The 9,713-nt window shown below is 42.0% G+C and overlaps 1 pseudogene; it reads right to left on the bottom strand.

Moving 5' to 3' along the window:
* Positions 1 to 6,072: 6,072 nt before the first annotated feature.
* On the bottom strand, positions 6,073 to 6,660 carry LOC117802439 (annotated as a pseudogene).
* Between the last annotated feature and the right edge of the window lie 3,053 nt (positions 6,661 to 9,713).

Genomic DNA, 9,713 nt, shown 5'->3' with positions numbered 1-9,713 from the left:
TCCTCTCCCACTCCCCCTGCTTGTGTTCCCTCTCTCGCTGGCTGTCTCTATCTCTGCCAAATAAATAAAAATCTTTAAAAAATAAATAAAATAACATACACCCACTTTTTAAAAACCTGTGATAAAGTAAAGCTCAATTTATTTTAATTTTTTTATGAATCATTTTTATCTGACTATAATTGACAGGCAATGTTACATTATTTTTAGGTGACAACATACTGATTCAGCAAGTTAAATATTCTATGCTCTCCAGAGGTGTACCTACCATCTACCTGGAAGCCTATCTCCCACTATCTTCACCCATTTTGGCCCAACCTCCACTCCACCTTCCTTCTGGCAACCATGGGTTTGTGCTCTGTGTTTACAGGTCTGATTCTGCTTTAGTTTGTTTGCTTATTCATTTGGTTTGTTTGGATTCCACATATGAGTAAAATCATGCAGTGTTTGTCTTTCCCAGTCTGATTTCTTTCACTTAGCATAATATCCTCTAGGTCCATCTATGTTGTCACATATAGCACAATCTTATCCTTTTTCTGGCTGCGTAATATTCCATTGTGTATATATACGACCTCCCCCTTGTCCATTCATCTGTCAATGGACTTGTAGGTTGCTTCCAAATCTCAGCTATTATAAATAATGCTACAATAAACATGGGGGTGCTTATGCCTTATCAAATGTGTATTTTAATTATCTTTGGGTAATTACCTGATGAGAGAAGACAGAACAAAGCCTGGAACTTGCTGTGGCTCATAGCCTCCAGGCTTATAGATTATAACACTTCTACAGCTCNCTCATAGCCTCCAGGCTTATAGATTATAACACTTCTACAGCTCCCGCAAGGACTTCCTTTCATGTTTGACCACTATAGCTTTGTTCTTGTTAGTGTTACTTCCCTGTGATAACAGTAAACAGCCCCACCCAAAATATATGATAGCAATCACCTTACAAACATCGGTCCACTGATGTACATCCGAAGGGTCCCAGGACTAATGTATTACTAGACAGTAGTAAATAAACTTATCTTAATAGCAGCCGGCCCTCAAGGTCCTGGAAGCCTTGCTTCCAAATTCCTTTGAGACTTCCACTATCCCTAACCTCCTCTAACTATAAAGTATAGGATCACTCGCAGCTCACGATCCCTGCGCAGCTCTTTCTGCCCATGGGTCCTGTCCCTGTGCTACAATAAAACCACCTTTTACATGGAAAACTTTCAAAAATTATATCTTGACCATTTGCTCACCAGTCCCACGTCATTTTCGTGCCCAATGTGGTGCCTTTCTCCTTATCTGGACTTCAAGCCTCAGTGCAAACTTCTCTTCCTTTACTTTCATTTCAGGGGCTATGCAAGGAGTANACCAGTCCCACGTCATTTTCGTGCCCAATGTGGTGCCTTTCTCCTTATCTGGACTTCAAGCCTCAGTGCAAAATTCCTTTACTTTCATTTCAGGGACTATGCAAGGAGTGCAGTCTTATTGGGACACTTTCATGTCAATTGCTCAGGCTGCAATCCTCTAGCCCATGGCTGCTCTAAGGGAAGGAATGAAAGCCCATATTTTGACTGGAAGCTAGTCCCCTGGCTGAAATGGTAATAAGACCCAGAAACTTGATGCCTTCTCTTTATTCCTATCCTTATACAAAGCTGTCTTTCTTGGGCACAGGACAGCCACCTAAGTCACTAGGATGGCAGCCCATCTTAAGACTCTCCTGTGAGGTTTCCTCCTCATTGGTCCAATGTGGTCTCTTCCACATCCCTGTTCTAGCCGCTTCTGGCCACAAGACCTCCACTGAGAGTCAGCCAAAACTGAATTAAAACCCAACAGGTGGCTGCTTCTTAAGGAAGTTGGCTGTAAAGACTACATGTGCTGGAATGTCACTTAGACCGTGATGGATTTTTTTTTTTTTTTTTTAAGATTTTATTTGTTTATTTGACAGAGAGAGACAGTGAGAGAGGGGACACAACCAAGGGGAGTGGGAGAGGGCGAAGCAGGCTTCCTGCCGAGCAGGGAGCCCGATGTGGGACTCAATCCCAGGACCTTGGGATCATGGCCTGAGCCAAAGCCAGACACTTAACAGCTGAGCCACCCAGGTGCCCCCCATGATGGATTTCTATCTTTACAATTTTTCATCACTGTCCTCTAATCACTACTTGAATCACAACGTTGGGTAATTTCTCCTTGTAAAATTTTTCTACTGTTTTCCATGGGTTAAAAACAGCAGGTTATTCACGGGATGTCACAGTACTTCAGTCCATTCGCCAGCACCAATTTGTAGTCTAGAATGCAATGAGAAGGTTAGGGGAAACACCAGCATCCCTCCTACATCCCTCCTATAAGTCTGGCAGTGTTCACAGCTACTTTGCTCTGTGGACGCCTCCAGTCATTTTGACACTGGGAACCTCAGACATATCCTGCATGGGACGTCACCAGGGAGTATGGGGGATTTTCTTGTTAATGGACCTTCTCTGCTTTTCTAGGAACATGGGATCTTCTTCAGTCCCCCAAGGACTCTCCCTTGGGATGCCTCTTCACCCCCTGGAATCAATTCAGATTGCAAGATTTAAGAAAGACAAGACTGATCTTCTCTGTAACACTTCATGGCCTCAGTACTCGTTAGGAGATGAGTTAAAATGGCCAATCAATGAGACACTAAGCTTCAATACGATCTATCATTTTGATCTCTTCTGTAGGCAACGGGCCAAATGGATGGGGGTGCCCTATGTCCAGGTCTTCATGGCTCTAAATCCAGATCCTGACCTCTGCAGAATATGTTTGACCCCTAACAAGGCTAATAATCGCCTTCCCAACATATTAGCTGATGATTGTCTAAATAGGCCTCCTCCTCCTGATAAATGCAACTTTCCAGAGGAGTCACAGGCCATCCCTAAAGAAGGGGACACTCACTCTCTCACTGTTCCTCCTCTTAATAGACCCAGGTTATTCTTGTTCTATGCGGGGACTTCTCCCTCACTCATTTCCTGGGTTGGGATAATTGGAGCCAACTGTCTGGTTAGTCTACCGCGGGACAGGATCTTTAAGGAATGTTCCCAAGCAGGTGCCGAAACTCCTTTTGTTTCAAGGACATTCCCTGTCTTCTCTGGCCCAAAATGGACTCCCTAATTTCACTTTATGTTGGTGGGAAACAACAACAACACCAAAAAAAAGACATGCATCTGCTCATCTGTCTGAGCTGATGAGCTTTCAGAATGGAAGTCCTCTTTCTTCTGTCCGGGCTTTTTTTTTTTTTTTTTTGCAATCATGTGTTAGCCACTTTACTATAAAATGTGACCAAAACTCAATTATGAGAGTTCAAAAAGACGTAGAAAAACCCAATGAGTTTCAATTTTATTACAAGTTTTAAAATCTGGAAGTAGTTCGAAAAAAACTTATATCCTAATTTCAGCCCAGGGTTAATATTTTACAAAAAAAAAATCACTACCGGCGAACATCAGTGCAACAAACAAGTACAATTTGCAAATCCAGGTCATAAACTTACTAACAAACTTACTAATCGTGGTAACGGACAGTGCGAAAGACCAGCTGATGCCTCAGTTAAACCAGAAAGAAACCTCGCCTTCTCTGAAGGCAGAAAAACATGCAAACAATTCTGTTTCAAGAAATTTGCACAAAAATAGAAAATACCAGAGCCTTTACCACAAATGAAATTGCAAAGATTGAACACCTTAAATTCAATCTAAGGAGCACTAAATATTAAAATGAAGCAAAGGTAGGACTCAAACATTTAATTTCCAGCTCTGCAGCTAGCAGAGCCCAAGAATTTCAGGTGTGGAAATTAGCTGTAGGCAAACTCTAAAAACATGAGTTTATACTGTCATTTTATTTTATTTGTTTATTATGTTCAGTTAGCCAGCATATAGTACATCATAAGTTTTTGGTGTAGTGTTCCACGATTCAATAGTTGTGTATAACACCCAGTGCTCATCACAACACATGCGATCCTTAATACACTGTGTAATTTTAATATAATGCAGACATTCCTGCAAAACTGTTTAGATTTTGGAGGGGCGTAATAAAGCATGAGGGTAGCATAATATAATAAAAAAACCATTTAAAAAAAAAGAAGTCAGACTGCTAGGGTTAAAAAAATAAAAATAAAGCGTGAGGGTGTCTTTTCAAAGTCACCTTCAATACTCTTGGTCTTTGGTTGGCAACAATGACATCTTTACAACTTAATATCTTTCCCAGATCTCTAGCCTCTGCACACTGGGCAACAAAATACCACTTTCTGTCTGGTCCAGCTTAATGTCGGTTTGTAGAACGACCTGACATTAAATCCATCCATGGCCTAAAAGACACAGAAGTTACTATTCCCTGGGCATGTCCACAATTTTTTCCCATCTCCTCAGCATGAAGTGTCTCTCAATTGCTTCTCCTTCGCATCCCATCCCCCATGAAAGTCTCCGAGCCCCAGGAGATGCGCACGTGTCAACGCTGGAAGCTCTCCTATTGCTCATCTCCAGCTCCCCCTGCTCAGGGCCAAAGCGACAGTTTGTTGCAGAGGTGCAGAAGCAGTGATTATTTACAAATTCATTTTTGTGCACTTTTACTTAATTTAAAACCTGGTGTAGAGGGCGCTTTCAGGCTGCAGGCTTGAGCCCTGGAACCCTGAGTAAGGAAGAAAGTCCCAGAGCAACCACCAGGCTGAGTGCAAACAGGCCCATCGGGGGACCCACCTTGAAACAGCCAAAAGCCCTCACTGACCAATGGGTTACTAAGACTGGGCACAGGTACCAAAAGCAGAAAATTCCATAGGTTCCCATACCTCCTCACTCCCCCACTTAACTGTACCCCCCACCACTGCCTCCTGGCAGACAGAGCTGTCCCGCCCGCTGCTCCCTTGCAGTGTATTCTGTAAACTTCTCTCTCCTGTGTCCTGCTTGGGTGAATTCTCTCACCACCTGAGCCGCCAGCCCAACACCTGGGACTTCTACAACTGCTCTCCAAACAGTTTTCTGGAAGGTAGTAGAATATGCAGCAGGACAAAACGACATTTTATTTCTACAGGAAGGAAGAGGATTAGCGTACAGAATAATTGTGTGCATCGAGTAAATAGTAATAAAAAATTGAAGGACATGCCCTAGAACCCTGAATTTTTATCAACACTGCAAGAAGAGAACCTCAAAGAAGTCACTGGTTTTGCTTTCGGTGAATTACAAGTCCCCGTGTTTGTATAAATGAATCTCTAAGAAAAGCACCAGATGAAACTGATAAGGGACAGGTGAGGTTCAGTGGGGTGGAGTCCAGAGCCGACAACCAAGGAAGAATTCTTGAGGCGTCTTTGGTGCAAAATTGGTGGTTTATTAAAGCACGGGAACAGGACCTGTGGGCAGAAAGAGCTGCTGCCCCGGGTTTTGAGGGGTGGCTGATTATATACCATGGGGTTGGGGGAGGAAAGGGAAAAGGGAGGTTGAGAAAATACTTTCATATGTTAAAGAAGACTCATAGGCTACAGAGGCCTTACCATTGTCAAGTCAAGGCCATTTACCCTCTTGTGAGACATTAACATGAAGATAGTCGGGAACTTCCTGGAGGCTGCGGCCTACAAGGACATTCAATTGTATCTATATTCCCTTCTGGAAGCTAGGTTACCAACAGAGATGCTTTGTTCTTGTAGACTGCTAAGACGTTTGTAAACCGAGGGATTGTGGTATCTATAGCTTAACTATTTCTTTGTCCTTGAGGGCAGCCAAGAGTGCCTGAGGAATGTCACATACAACCCATGGGGGGGGGGGTTGCAGGGCATCAGTTTCTGCTTTGTCCTCAGCTTGCCTTCTGTTCCCTCATCAAAACTCTCACACTTTTTAAAGTAAAATAGTGACTAACTAAAGTGCACACAGCTCCACACCCTTATCCACCTGCTCAAGGTCAAATCGCTGGCAATTCCTTGAAAGGAGCTTACTTCTATTTTGGTATTATTACCACAATATCTAAAATTTTCAAGCAGGAAAAATAAGTCTAATTACAAATAAGAGAATGGCAGCCTAGGTAAATCATTTTACTATGATTTCCAATTTTCTGTTCAATCCACACTGCAGAGATACAAGGAAAACCACCATTTTATTCAAGAACTCTTACAAAATATTCCGGATAAATTCATTTTAATTCTTCTTCCTCTCCTTTCTCGTCCTGGTTAACCTGGAAATAACGCGATTAGTAACTCTCTTTGCTCTTAGCAACTTCATGCAAACAATATTCTTCTTCTTCAACTATTTTTTGGTAAGATATTTCAAATACCTTAACGGGAAAAGGCACCTCAAAAGTTACAGTAAACTTGCTCTTGCTCCTTTCAATGGTTACAACTCCTCCACCAAGACTCCCAGCTCTTCCATTCACTTTGATTCTCTCTTGAAGAAACGGCTTAAGATTGTCAGCACCCACGATTCCATCTTCCACTGGGTGGGTGCAGTCAAGGGTAAACTTCAGGGCTTGCTTCTTTTGTTTGTTTTTGTTTGCCCCCCTTCATCACAAGCTTTTCCACTGGGGCCAAGGCAGCAGCAGAGGCAGAAAGGAAGGTCTGAGCTCTTATTAACCTCCAGCCTTGCTGGCAGCACCCCAGCTCGTCTTCCTCCCTCTTCCCTCCTCCTGTTTGTGCACACCGTGGGTGCAGCTTGTACAACCGGCTTCTACACCATCCTGGGTACCCCCGCCATCATCGGCTCCTGCACCTCCTCCAGTCACTCTCAAGGAGCAAAGAGCACCCCCTTGGACCTAAACCACTCACTTCAGATTGACCGACAGGTGTCCCAGGCAGAGCTCCCAGGCATCGAGAAGGGAAGCTGACTGCGCCCAGTGAGCCCAGGTGGGCTCTCAGCTCGGTGTTGCCATAAACTACGAACAACAGCATGGTCCAGCCGCTGCTTTCAGAGCAGGGGCCCAGCAAGTGGCAGAACCAGCGAGACCCCACCCTTCCTACTCTGGTAGGAGTGGCACAGGAGCACACCACAAGAGTCTGCAAGGTTTGGAGACTTGAAAAGGGCCATGTGCCTGAGATAGAAATGCTCAGTCACAGGCCTGATGAGCCCTGAGTGCAGCTGGAGACCAGGGAGACAGGAGTGGTTGACTGCTTTTCTCTGAGGGCACACTGAGGAGTGGGGACCTGAGCTTTCAGCCCAACGCAGAGATTCGGAGGCCTCCATTTTCATTCTCATTCCCTAAAACTCCGAGGAAAGCCTTTAGGGAACAAAACCCACGAGGAGCAAACTGGAGCAGATTACTTAGCTTGGCCCCTGGGAAGGGCAGTACAATTCCGCCTGGGGCAAAAACACTTGAGAATCAACGCAACAGGCCCCTCCCCACCAAGTTCAGCAAGAACATCCAGCCAAGACTAAGCTTACCGTTCAATGAGGACTGCAAACCTCCAGCTCTAGGGGTAGACAGCACATAGAATTCATGGCTTTTTTCCCCATGATTCCTTAGTATTTCCCCTTTAATTTTTATTGATTTTTTCTTTCCTTTTGCAACCAATTTCTTGTTTTATCAACTCATTTTTAAAATCTTTACTTTTCATTTTTACAGTTACGCTCTATCCATTCATTGTATTTAATCTTATTTTTCTATATATGTAAGTTTCTCCCTATTTTTTTTTTTATAATTTTGGGATGCTGTTACTTCTAACAGACCAAAATACACCCAAAATCTAGCGTATGGCTCTGTTCTATTCACCCGTCTAATCATATTCTCTTTTTTGTTGTTGTTGTTTTTCTTTCTTCTTTTTTTCTTTTACTTCTTCCTTTTGTGTGTGTGTGTGTTGATTTTTGTTTGTTTTTATTTTGTTAAAGTCTTTTTAAATTTTCATCTTTACAGTTACATTCTATCCTTTCTGTATTTAATTTTATTTTTTTATACATAAGTTTTTCTTTCCTTACAATTTTGAGATGTAGTTTCTTCTGAAAAACTGAGCAAAATACACTCAGGAGGTAGTGTACTTCTGTTCACCTCTCTGTTTATATCTTCCTTTTTTGTGGTGGTTGGTTTTTTTTTCCTTTTTTGTTTTTTCTTGTCTTTTAATTTCCAATTTTACAGTTACATTCTATCCTTTCATTGTATTTAACTTTATTTTTATACATATACATTTCTCTTTCTTTAAAATTTTGGGATCTAGTTTTCTAAAAAACAGACCAAACTACACACAGAATCCAGTGTGTTGTTCTATTCTGTTCACCTGTCTGTTTATATTCTTTTTTTTTTTAATTTCTTTTCTGGTTTTGGGTCTCTTCTGATTTGTTTAGTGTGTATTTCTCTGGGATCATTGTTGCCATTTTAGTATTTTAGTATTTTGTTCTGTCGTTCATCTATTCTTCTCTGGACAGAATGACAAGACAGAAAAACTCACCTCAAAAAAAGAGAAAAAGAGGCAGTACTGACTGCCAGGGTCCTAATCAGTACGGATATAAGTAAGAAGTTGGAACTAGAGTTCAGAATAATGATTATAAAGATACTAGCTGGGCTTGAAAAAAGCATAGAAGACACTAGAGAATCCCTTTCTGGAGAAATAAAAGAACTAAAGTCTTTTCTAACCAAGTCAAAATCAAAAAGGCTATTAATGAAATGCAAGCAAACATGGAGGCTCTAACTGCTGGGATAAATGAGGCAGAAGAGAGAATTAGAGATATAGAAGACAAAACGATGGAAAATATAGAAGCTGAGAAAAAAGAGAGATAAACAACTACTGGATCATGAGGAGAGAATACAAAAGATGTAATACCATAAAGTGAAACAATATTTGAATAATTGGGATCCCAGAAGAAGAGGAAAGAGAAAGAGGGGCAGAAGGTATATTGGAACAACTATAGCAGAGAACTTCCCTAATGTGGGGAAGGAAACATATCAAAGTCCAGGAGGCACAGAGAAACCCCCTCAAACTCATTAAAAATAGGTCAACAGCCGAACATATAATAGCAAAACTTGCGAATCTCAGAGACAAAGAAAAAATCCTGAAAGTAGCTTGGGACAATAGGTCATAACCTACAAGGGTAGAAACATTAGATTGGCAGCAGGCCTATCCACAGAGACCTGGCAGGCCAGAAAGGATGGGCATGATATACTCAGGGTGCTGAATGAGAAAAATATGCAGCCAAGAATACTTTATCCAGGGGCGCCTGGGTGGCAGCGTTGTTAAGCGTCTGCCTACGGCTCAGGGCGTGATCCTGGCGTTAGGGGATCGAGCCCCACATCAGGCTCCTCCGCTACGAGCCTGCTTCTTCCTCTCCCACTCCCCCTGCTTGTGGTCCCTCTCTCACTGGCTGTCTCTCTCTGTCAAATAAATAAATAAATAAATAAATAAATAAATAAATAAATAAATTTTTTAAAAAAAGAATACTTTATCCAGCTAGCATGTTATTCGAAACAGAAGGACAGGTCTCTTTTTAACATCTTGAGGAACCTCTATACTGTTTTCCAGAGTAATTGTACCAGTTTGCATTCCCAACATCAGTGTAGGAGGGTTTCCCTTTCTCCACATCTTCACCAACACTTGTTGTTTCCTGTCCTGTTAATTTTTGCCTTTCTAGCTGATATAAGGTGGTATCTCGTTGTAGTTTTGATTTGTATTTCCCTGATGGCTAGTGATGTTGAATATTTTTTCCTGTGTCCGTTAGCCATTTGTATGTCTTCTTTGGAGAAGTGTCTGTTCGTGTCTTCTGCCCATTTATTGACTGGATGGATTTGTTTTTTGGGTGTTGAGTTTGATAGACATTC

Source organism: Ailuropoda melanoleuca, chromosome 5, assembly GCF_002007445.2.
Source record: "Ailuropoda melanoleuca isolate Jingjing chromosome 5, ASM200744v2, whole genome shotgun sequence".
Taxonomy (NCBI): Eukaryota; Metazoa; Chordata; class Mammalia; order Carnivora; family Ursidae; genus Ailuropoda; species Ailuropoda melanoleuca.
This window is presented reverse-complemented; position numbering and strand designations above follow the sequence as displayed.